We start from the raw sequence: 9859 nt of genomic DNA, 5'->3' as shown, positions 1-9859 counted from the left end.
AACACACAGCCCTCTTGTGCTGATATTTTCTAGCCTTTGCTGTGCTAGCCATTTTAACAACAATAGGGATGTGCACACACACTTTTCTGGCAATAGGTGGTGTGTAACTCTGAAGTATGTGACTGCCTTCAGCTGTAAGCTGAGGAAAATTAAACCCCGGAGTGCCACTGGCTTTTAGGGTAAAGATGAAAGATAGTGAAAGATATATGACAGTCTAAATAGAAAGGTAAAGACAACAGATAAAGACTAGCACAAGTCACATACAATGCAGATATAATATATTTGTAGCTGTAATTAGCACTAAAGTCATCTACACAGCAATAATATGCAGGCAGGGTACATTTATAACTGCAAAGAGCTCTTAAATCAACTACTCAGCAATAATATGCAGGTAGGATCAGGGGCGTTTTAAGAGAGGAGGGGACCCGCGTGCAGCCTCTGTCCCTCCTCTCCGGCAGCAGTAGACTCTGGCATAATGCCAGAGTCTATTGCGCCTGTGCAGGTCTCCAGGAACTTGGCGCTTGCGCCTTGTTCCCGGTGACATCTCCACTGCACATGTGCAAATCACTCAGAAATGGCAGCGGCAGCCATTTTCCGAGTGATTTGTGCCCTCACAGCAGGGCCACTGTCACGAGACTTTGGAGGGGTAAGTATAATATATGGATGCAGTGTGTGCAGTGTGGGCCCCCCTGGACCCAGGGGCCCATGTGCACCACACACACTGCACCCATTATAGAAACGCCTATGGGTAGGATACACTTATAGCTGCAATGAGCACTGACATCAACTATTCAGCAATAGTATGCATGTAGGATACATTTACAACTGCAATGAGCACTGAAATCATCTACACAGCAATAATATACAGGTAGGATACATTTAAAACTGCAGAGAGCACTGAAATCAGCTACTCAGCTAGATTTACTGTATGCAGGTAGGATACCTGTGCAGTGAAATCCTTAGAGACTTGCTCACTGGGAGACTAAACCCAGTGTCCCCTGAGATCTGGCTAGCTGCATTGAGAAATGGCTGCCTGAGGTCTCTGAGGGAAAGGAGGGTGAGGAAAGAAAGCTGAAAGGTGGAACGCTGTGCACTGGCACCCAGAGTTGGGGGGAGGAGCTACTGGCCGAGCGCTGGCTTCCCTCTGCTGGTTTTAACCTCCAGGTACTGCTGGCCCCAATAAAATTCTGTATGTACAGAAGCCTGTGTCAATATGCCCTGGTGGTATAGTGGAGTGCCTGGTCGGCGCCAGTGTCCACACCAGCACCGCGGTCTGTCTCCCCGGACCCGCGGCAGACTGCAATTTAAATTGCAGGTCTCTTTAAGCAGGGTCCAGCTTTACCTGCCCTTGATGCTGGCCACGCAGTCCTGGGGTGTTCCAAAGCTCAGCGGTGCTATGGCGCTGCTTGGTTCCCACTAGATGCACCTGTGTAACAGCACAATGCTGGGGGTTCGGTGCCAGCAGGGGATATGGAGTCACAGCGCTGCACTCTAACAGAGTTACAGTGCTGTAGACTCAGATAACAAGTTAAAAAGTATCAAAATAAAGCTTGGGGCTGCTTAAAAGCAGCCCCCTGTTCAGAGGTGCACCAGCTTCCTGCTGGCACCAAAAATAAACTTTGTGGCTCTTGTCACTGGTTCCCTCCTCCTTTCCTATCTGCGAGAATGCGTTCTGATTTGTACCATATCTTTCTTCTCTCTTCTTTGCTTCCTGTTTTGGTCTTGTTAACAAAACTGACTTGCCTGAGCCAGGAGGTGAGGTTATAGGGGGGAAGGCCCAAGCAATCTGGGAAATCTGAAAACGTAACTGTTTGTTGCCTGGATCTGACTTCACACCATCTATAAACCGATGTTATCCCTGTGGAGCCCTATGGAACTCAAAGAAGAAATAGGAGGTTCATGGTTCTCAGACCTCTGCAAACTTTTTAGAAGAGCCCTTCAATATGCTAGTGATATATGCCATAGAATGGATATGCCATATATTGGCTATGATTTGACCCGTAGTAGGTGTCTCAGTTGACTTCCATGCTGAGGCCATGACGCATCTGACCACCAAAACCATATGAGTAAATGATTTATTCTGGTGATGAGACTTCTCAGGGACACCTACAGGTAAAATTATTTTGGACTAAAAGGGATCTGAATACCTAGAATAGAGTTAGCCAGAGCACCAAGTTCCTTCCATGGGGGGGGGCTAATTTCAAACAACTCCACCAGATATGTAGTAACGTTCCATCAGTCATATTGCACCGCCAACACAGAAAGGATATTTCAGGATGCATTTTGTTGAGTATCACCGTAATACCATCTATAAAATAATTTATATGCATTTTCTTTTACACGGACATAAATAGAGCTTGAAGCTATGTTAGAGTAAATATCAGTTCCATTGTCATTGTCTAAGGTTTCCCCCAAATATGTCTCAGAGGCCCTTTCATGGGGTTCTATATCTGTCAGGGGTGGGGTGAAAGTAACGTTTATAGGGTGGAGATAAGCCCTTTGGTGGATGTCCCATGGAGAGATAAGCCCTATAAAGTGGTGAGAGACCTATGATTAAGTTGTGCTTCTATAGTGAAATGAAAATGTTGGATTTGTAAATACTGGAAGAAAAATATATGAGGAATTGAGAATTTGGACTGAATATCTAAAAATGTGGGTTCTGTGTAATGTCATTCAGCAATCTTATTCCATTGTTCTACCAGCACGCAAAAGCAGCTGAGTGACAACCTGAACGAAAAGTGGGGTTGTCAAACAACGGAATTAGAGGCCAGTCTAGGAAGCCATAATAAAGAAGGTATGGAGAACAATTTAAGGGCGTTAGTTTCTATCATGACCAATATCTATTCTTTTATTAAAACATTACTACCTTAATATTTTGCTAATATATCTTTGTAAAGTATATCTTTTAGCTATAACATCAGTTATTGTCTTTAGTGGTACATGCATACGTATTCATGTATCATATAAGGTTGATCATTGATGAAAATAAATGTTATTTTATATTTCTTGTTTAAAAGTGAAAGTCATTTTATTATTATTTTCTTCATTCTGTTCAGTCTCCGTAGCTATCTTGTACTCTCTGCAGTCATTATATGGTTAAACAGAAAAGAAAGAATGTCTTTATTTCTCAAGGTTATCTTATTCTCAAAGAGCATACAACATTATAATAGTTATCTAAGGTTCTCCACACATCTTAGATGTCCATTTCACACAGTCCTTACAATTCTGTTTATTGCAACACAGTAAAATATAATACTTTGGTGTAGGGTGCAGGAAGGAGGGGTTAGGGTTAGGCTGCGGGGAGGGAGGGTTAGGTTTAGGCACTACCCAGGGGGCTTAGGGTTAGGCTGCGGGAGAAGAGGGTTAGGGTTAGGCATCTAAAATGGAGGGTTAGGGGAGCATTAGACCACTTACCAACTACTGTCATTATTTCGACTATCGGGATGCCATTGATAGTCTCCTGACCACCAGTATCCCGACAATCGGCATTTCATACCCAACCCCTTTGGACACAAACAAATGAAAAGAGCATTAATTTTAACTAAATATGTGCATATGGAGTTTAGTAATATTTAATCAGAATCAGTTTCAGGATGGTCTACAAAATGGTGTTATGTTAATACATCAGCAGTATGCTTTCATTTAATACACTATCTTTGACAACAGTGGTATGGAATTTTAAAGGACACACTTTTGTTTGCACTGTTATCTATGAATGTAATACCCAATTAAGTGTGGCCTAATAGGTAATGAATTGTTACAAGATGCAAAAACCTTCTTCATAGCGGGATATCTTTCCAAGTTTTTCACATTGTCGGATGTCAATAATTTCCTATTGTATGTTTCTAGTTCAATGTCAGACAAAATGTTGGCTGTAAGGATGAAACAGGGACAAGACCTATCCTAATGAATCAAAAAAGTGAATTGCTGCTATATTGTTCAGTTCTGAGAATAAAGTAGAGGGAAGGAGTAGATAGAGGAAATAATATGATGATAGGGTGAATAATTATATATAAAGGTATAGATCGAGATTAGAAAGGGAGAAAGGGAATCAGATAGAACAAACTACCACATACCAATCATCAGTGCTATTTTTCAGCAGAAACGCTGTTCCTCAACCTCTCATTATGACATAAGCAGGATCGGCGTGTTGCCCTAACCTGCCCTGGGTCAAAATGTGTTTTTCACAATATAACTTTTATTTCAATGTCACTTTTGAGTGCCTTTTTTTTTTTACTATACACATATCTATCTATATATATCTATATATATCTATATATATTGAAAAAAAGGGGGGGATGAAGGAAATATAGCGACCCTGGTGTCAATACAATAAATGTATATTTGCCAATAGTAAATAAAATAGGTAATTTATTCACGTAATTTAAAATTTACAGGATATATATAAAATAATTAATGAATGAACATTCTAAAAAATGGGACAACAATAAAACACAAAATGAACTAAAAGCACTTAAATGAGTTGTATAAAACTACATAAAAAGTAAATAAGAGCAAATATAAGAATTTTTCTTATCTTAATTGAGGTAGGTATAGGTTCCCAACGCGTTTCGTCTAATGAGACTTCTTCAAAGGGTAAGGGTAAAATGAACCTGTGAGTCTATTTATAGCTTGTTATAGCATGGTGGGAGGGTCATATCTTAACAGGGAGTCATGTGATCAAATTAGGTGTATAATACAATTGGTATGTTTATAAATGCAGTCCAAATGGCAACAAACAGTTTAAAGTCCATAATAAATAAAAACGTTTCATACTGAGTGGTTTTTGAGTACTTAGAACATGTCAAAAGTCCGTTTTTGGTGTAATCACGGCACTTCCGCCACACTTCCGGTGACGGAGGCCGCGATACGTCACTTCCGCCCCACTTCCGCTGCCGTCTGCGCATGCGCCCGCGGCGCTATGACAACACTCTTTCGGTCCACACAGCTCCTTCGTTTGTTAGGGATTAAGCAATCTTTATACTGTGTCCTTACTCGGCGGCCATATTTGGTGGGATTTCAGATATTCATTAGAAGCATCTGTGGCCATTTTCTAGTGGATTTTTTGGCCCAGCACCCGTTCGGTAGCCATGGTGATCGTTACATATGGAGAAAAATGGATAGATAGTATCAGTAGGTCGTCCAAATTTATAAAATAAATCTTCCACAGTACAACATCTCATAATATAGGACTAGTGCAAGTGATTGGATAGCAGTATTAAAATGCTTGTACATTATAGGGCTAGTGCAAGTGATTAGATAGCAGTAATAGGAATTAATGGTAAAATGCTTGTGCATTATCTGTGCTGTTTTAACAAAGATAACTTTGGATAAAAGTGAAAGTGACCGTGTTATAACAGTGTGTATACATAGTATAATATTTATTTTTGGGAAATATTAATCTACATAAATATAAGATATAATATAATACATATAAATATCAATAAAAATTATTATTAAAAACATTAATAATAATATATAAATATATATATATATATGTATAGAGTGTTTTACCTTTCTCAGGCCTCTATGAATTACTATTTCGTACAGTACCTGATCTTCCCAGTTGGTCTCCCCCACTGGTACTGATCGGGCCCAGCGCTGCTTGGCTTCCAAGATCAGACGTGTTTGGGCATTTCCAGCGTGGTATGACTGTAACTTCGTTGTGCCTTACGGAGCCGCACTCTATATTTAGTTATTACCAGTGTATATTAAGTGACATATAATGTCTAATATAGTGAGACATTTACACAGGTGGGGGGGGGGAGGGGGGTGTTGGACGGGTGGAGGGAAAGGGAAGGTGATGGGAGATGGGAATATCTAACCATGTGGGAAGGATAGGATACAGGGACATTATGTGCAAAAGGACGTGGATATTTAATGGGTTTAAAATGCATTAGAAGATGAACAAGTACCGTGTTTTACAAAAATGGGGCGATTTCATAGTTGTCGTTGAATCCTTTTGGTTGTAATGTTTGTAGTCGGAATATCCAAAACATTTCTCTGCGTGATAGTTTGTTGGCGAGGTCTCCTCCTCTTTCCCCCATTTTCACCAGTTCGATGGCTTTGAACGTAAGTGCTTCTGGGTTGGAGTTATGTGTTGTGGTGAAATGTTGGGAGACAGCGTGAGTTTCCACTTTATTCTTAATGTTCCTCACGTGTTCCTGTATTCTTATTTTTAAGGGCCTCTTTGTTTTCCCTATGTACTGTTTGCCACAGTTACCTTCCCTTTCCCTCCACCCGTCCAACACCCCCCTCCCCCCCCCCCCCCCCACCTGTGTAAATGTCTCACTATATTAGACATTATATGTCACTTAATATACACTGGTAATAACTAAATATAGAGTGCGGCTCCGTAAGGCACAACGAAGTTACAGTCATACCACGCTGGAAATGCCCAAACACGTCTGATCTTGGAAGCCAAGCAGCGCTGGGCCCGATCAGTACCAGTGGGGGAGACCAACTGGGAAGATCAGGTACTGTACGAAATAGTAATTCATAGAGGCCTGAGAAAGGTAAAACACTCTATACATATATATATATATATTTATATATTATTATTGTTTTTAATAATAATTTTTATTGATATTTATATGTATTATATTATATCTTATATTTATGTAGATTAATATTTCCCAAAAATAAATATTATACTATGTATACACACTGTTATAACACGGTCACTTTCACTTTTATCCAAAGTTATCTTTGTTAAAACAGCACAGATAATGCACAAGCATTTTACCATTAATTCCTATTACTGCTATCTAATCACTTGCACTAGCCCTATAATGTACAAGCATTTTAATACTGCTATCCAATCACTTGCACTAGTCCTATATTATGAGATGTTGTACTGTGGAAGATTTATTTTATAAATTTGGACGACCTACTGATACTATCTATCCATTTTTCTCCATATGTAACGATCACCATGGCTACCGAACGGGTGCTGGGCCAAAAAATCCACTAGAAAATGGCCACAGATGCTTCTAATGAATATCTGAAATCCCACCAAATATGGCCGCCGAGTAAGGACACAGTATAAAGATTGCTTAATCCCTAACAAACGAAGGAGCTGTGTGGACCGAAAGAGTGTTGTCATAGCGCCGCGGGCGCATGCGCAGACGGCAGCGGAAGTGGGGCGGAAGTGACGTATCGCGGCCTCCGTCACCGGAAGTGTGGCGGAAGTGCCGTGATTACACCAAAAACGGACTTTTGACATGTTCTAAGTACTCAAAAACCACTCAGTATGAAACGTTTTTATTTATTATGGACTTTAAACTGTTTGTTGCCATTTGGACTGCATTTATAAACATACCAATTGTATTATACACCTAATTTGATCACATGACTCCCTGTTAAGATATGACCCTCCCACCATGCTATAACAAGCTATAAATAGACTCACAGGTTCATTTTACCCTTACCCTTTGAAGAAGTCTCATTAGACGAAACGCGTTGGGAACCTATACCTACCTCAATTAAGATAAGAAAAATTCTTATATTTGCTCTTATTTACTTTTTATGTAGTTTTATACAACTCATTTAAGTGCTTTTAGTTCATTTTGTGTTTTATTGTTGTCCCATTTTTTAGAATGTTCATTCATTAATTATTTTATATATATCCTGTAAATTTTAAATTACGTGAATAAATTACCTATTTTATTTACTATTGGCAAATATACATTTATTGTATTGACACCAGGGTCGCTATATTTCCTTCATCCCCCCCTTTTTTTCAACAAATTTTATCCAGGGAATCACCATCCCTATATTTATTTGAAGGAACAAGCTTGACGCCCCATTAGGTATAGAGGGGAGTGTCTAGAAATTGCCAAAAAAATCCAGTCTTCCAACATATCTGTGTGCATCACAAGTGGCGCAATATTAATCCTTGTTCTCCATATCTATATATATATATATATATATACATATAAAAGTGCGGCTCCATCGCAAACGTGCACAGAGACGTTCCCATTCTGAGCATCTCTTCCCGGATGGAGACGCTGTCCATTCAAGTGAATGGGGCGCATCTCCGTTGCAGGCGCAAGTGCCCGGATGACCGGAGACGCTCTCAGCGTCCAGGCGCGCCACGACTAGCATGGCTCCATCTGTATATTTGTTCTTCATAGGCTCCAAAATGGCTTGATGGATCTGGACCAAACTTGGTACACATACAGTACCCGTCATTATCTAACTTAAAATACTGGCAGGTTTTAAACTAAAAAAATCCACCCCTTTTAGTTCCAGGGCTATATATCTTATATGTACAATTCACTGGTTGGTTGGTTGGTTGGTTGGTTGGTTGGTTGGTTGGTTGGTTGGTTTGTCTGTACGGTTATGCATTCAAACACCCCTGCACCAAATGGGATGAAACCAATGCAGGGTGGAGCAGTTGGATCCTGGCCAGATTTTGGGGGGTTGAGGTCCAAGTCAGACCTCATGGCGGAATGCGCCGAGCAAAATTTTGATGCAAGGAGCCTGTTCTGGGCCTTCCACTGGATAGATTTAGAAGAAAATTTCACAGAATGGTAACATTGGATCCTAGAAGACATAATAGGGGGTTAGGGTTGGTCAGGCCTCCCGGTGGAGTGCGATGGACAGAACTTTGATCCAGAAAGCCTGTTCTGGGCCTTCCACTGGATGGATTTGAAAGAAAACTTCACAGAGTGGTAACTTTAGATCCCATAAGACACATTAGAGGGTTGGGGTCCCATTGGTGTATGCTGGACAGAGCTTTGACCCAGGGAGCCTGTTCTGGGCCTGCCACTAGATGGATTAAGTTTTCACACAGTGGCCGATTATCGATAGACTGTGAATAAGTATGCACCGCAATGGGCCAAACAACAACAGGCATCGCCGAACAGTGACAGGCTGGTGCAAAAATTTCAATCGCACAGCCATTCACAAGCTGATTGACAGTAAGAGGGCATTTGTGGGTGGTAACTGACTGTTTTCAGGGAGTGTCAGGGAAAATGCAGGCGTTCCAAGCGTTTTCAGGGAGGGTATGTGACGTCAGATCCAGACCCGATCAGTCTGTTCTCATCGCACTGTAGGAGTAAGTCCTGGGCTGCGCACAGACTGCACACAGTGGTAAAAACATTAGATGGTGAGTGAGGTGCAAACGGATCTGCAGCTCTCCACTGACTGAGTGACATTTTTAGCACGGCGTACACATGCAATCGCACACTTGCATGGGCGAATATACACTCCCCTTGGGAGGCAACTATCTGAATGCAGGATAGCAAATTTAGCAGCCCAGCGATCAGGTCTGAATCATCCCCTATGTTTTTATCTAAACTGAAAACAATAAACACAGGCAAGATCTTGTCATTGCTTTATTCTAGCTTAAAAGGCTGTGAACTTTATCTTCATCATTTAGATCACTTACAGTAAAGGGTTTTGCTGATGGAGGGGGGCTGGCTTGCTGCACCTGGCATTGGTGTGCCTTTATTCTATGCAGGGCACAATGAAATATCAAGGCATTTTGGAGTGAAACATACTGCCCAGTGTGAGAAAGCTCTAAGTCGCAGGTCATGGTGCTAAAAGCACCCAAGAAAGGATAAGAACAGAACATTGGCCCTCATTCCGAGTTGTTCGCTCGCTAGCTGCTTTTAGCAGCATTGCACACGCTAAGCCGCCGCCCTCTGGGTGTGTATCTTAGCATAGCAGAATTGCGAACGAAAGATTAGCAGAATTGCGAATTGAAATTTCTTTGCAGTTTCTGAGTAGCTCCAGACTTACTCCTACATTGCGATCAGTTAAGTCAGTTTCGTTCCTGGTTTGACGTCACAAACACACCCAGTGTTCGCCCAGACACTCCCCCGTTTCTTCAGACAGTCCCGCGTTTTTCCCA

The 9859-nt window shown here is 41.2% G+C and overlaps 2 pseudogenes; one reads left to right on the top strand and one right to left on the bottom strand.

The window, feature by feature from the left end:
- Positions 1-5541: 5541 nt before the first annotated feature.
- Positions 5542-5660, bottom strand: LOC134947333 (5S ribosomal RNA; annotated as a pseudogene).
- A 709-nt stretch (positions 5661-6369) lies between these two features.
- Positions 6370-6488, top strand: LOC134947332 (5S ribosomal RNA; annotated as a pseudogene).
- Positions 6489-9859: the final 3371 nt, after the last annotated feature.

This window comes from Pseudophryne corroboree, chromosome 7, assembly GCF_028390025.1.
Source record: "Pseudophryne corroboree isolate aPseCor3 chromosome 7, aPseCor3.hap2, whole genome shotgun sequence".
NCBI classification, from domain to species: domain Eukaryota; kingdom Metazoa; phylum Chordata; class Amphibia; order Anura; family Myobatrachidae; genus Pseudophryne; species Pseudophryne corroboree.
This window is presented reverse-complemented; position numbering and strand designations above follow the sequence as displayed.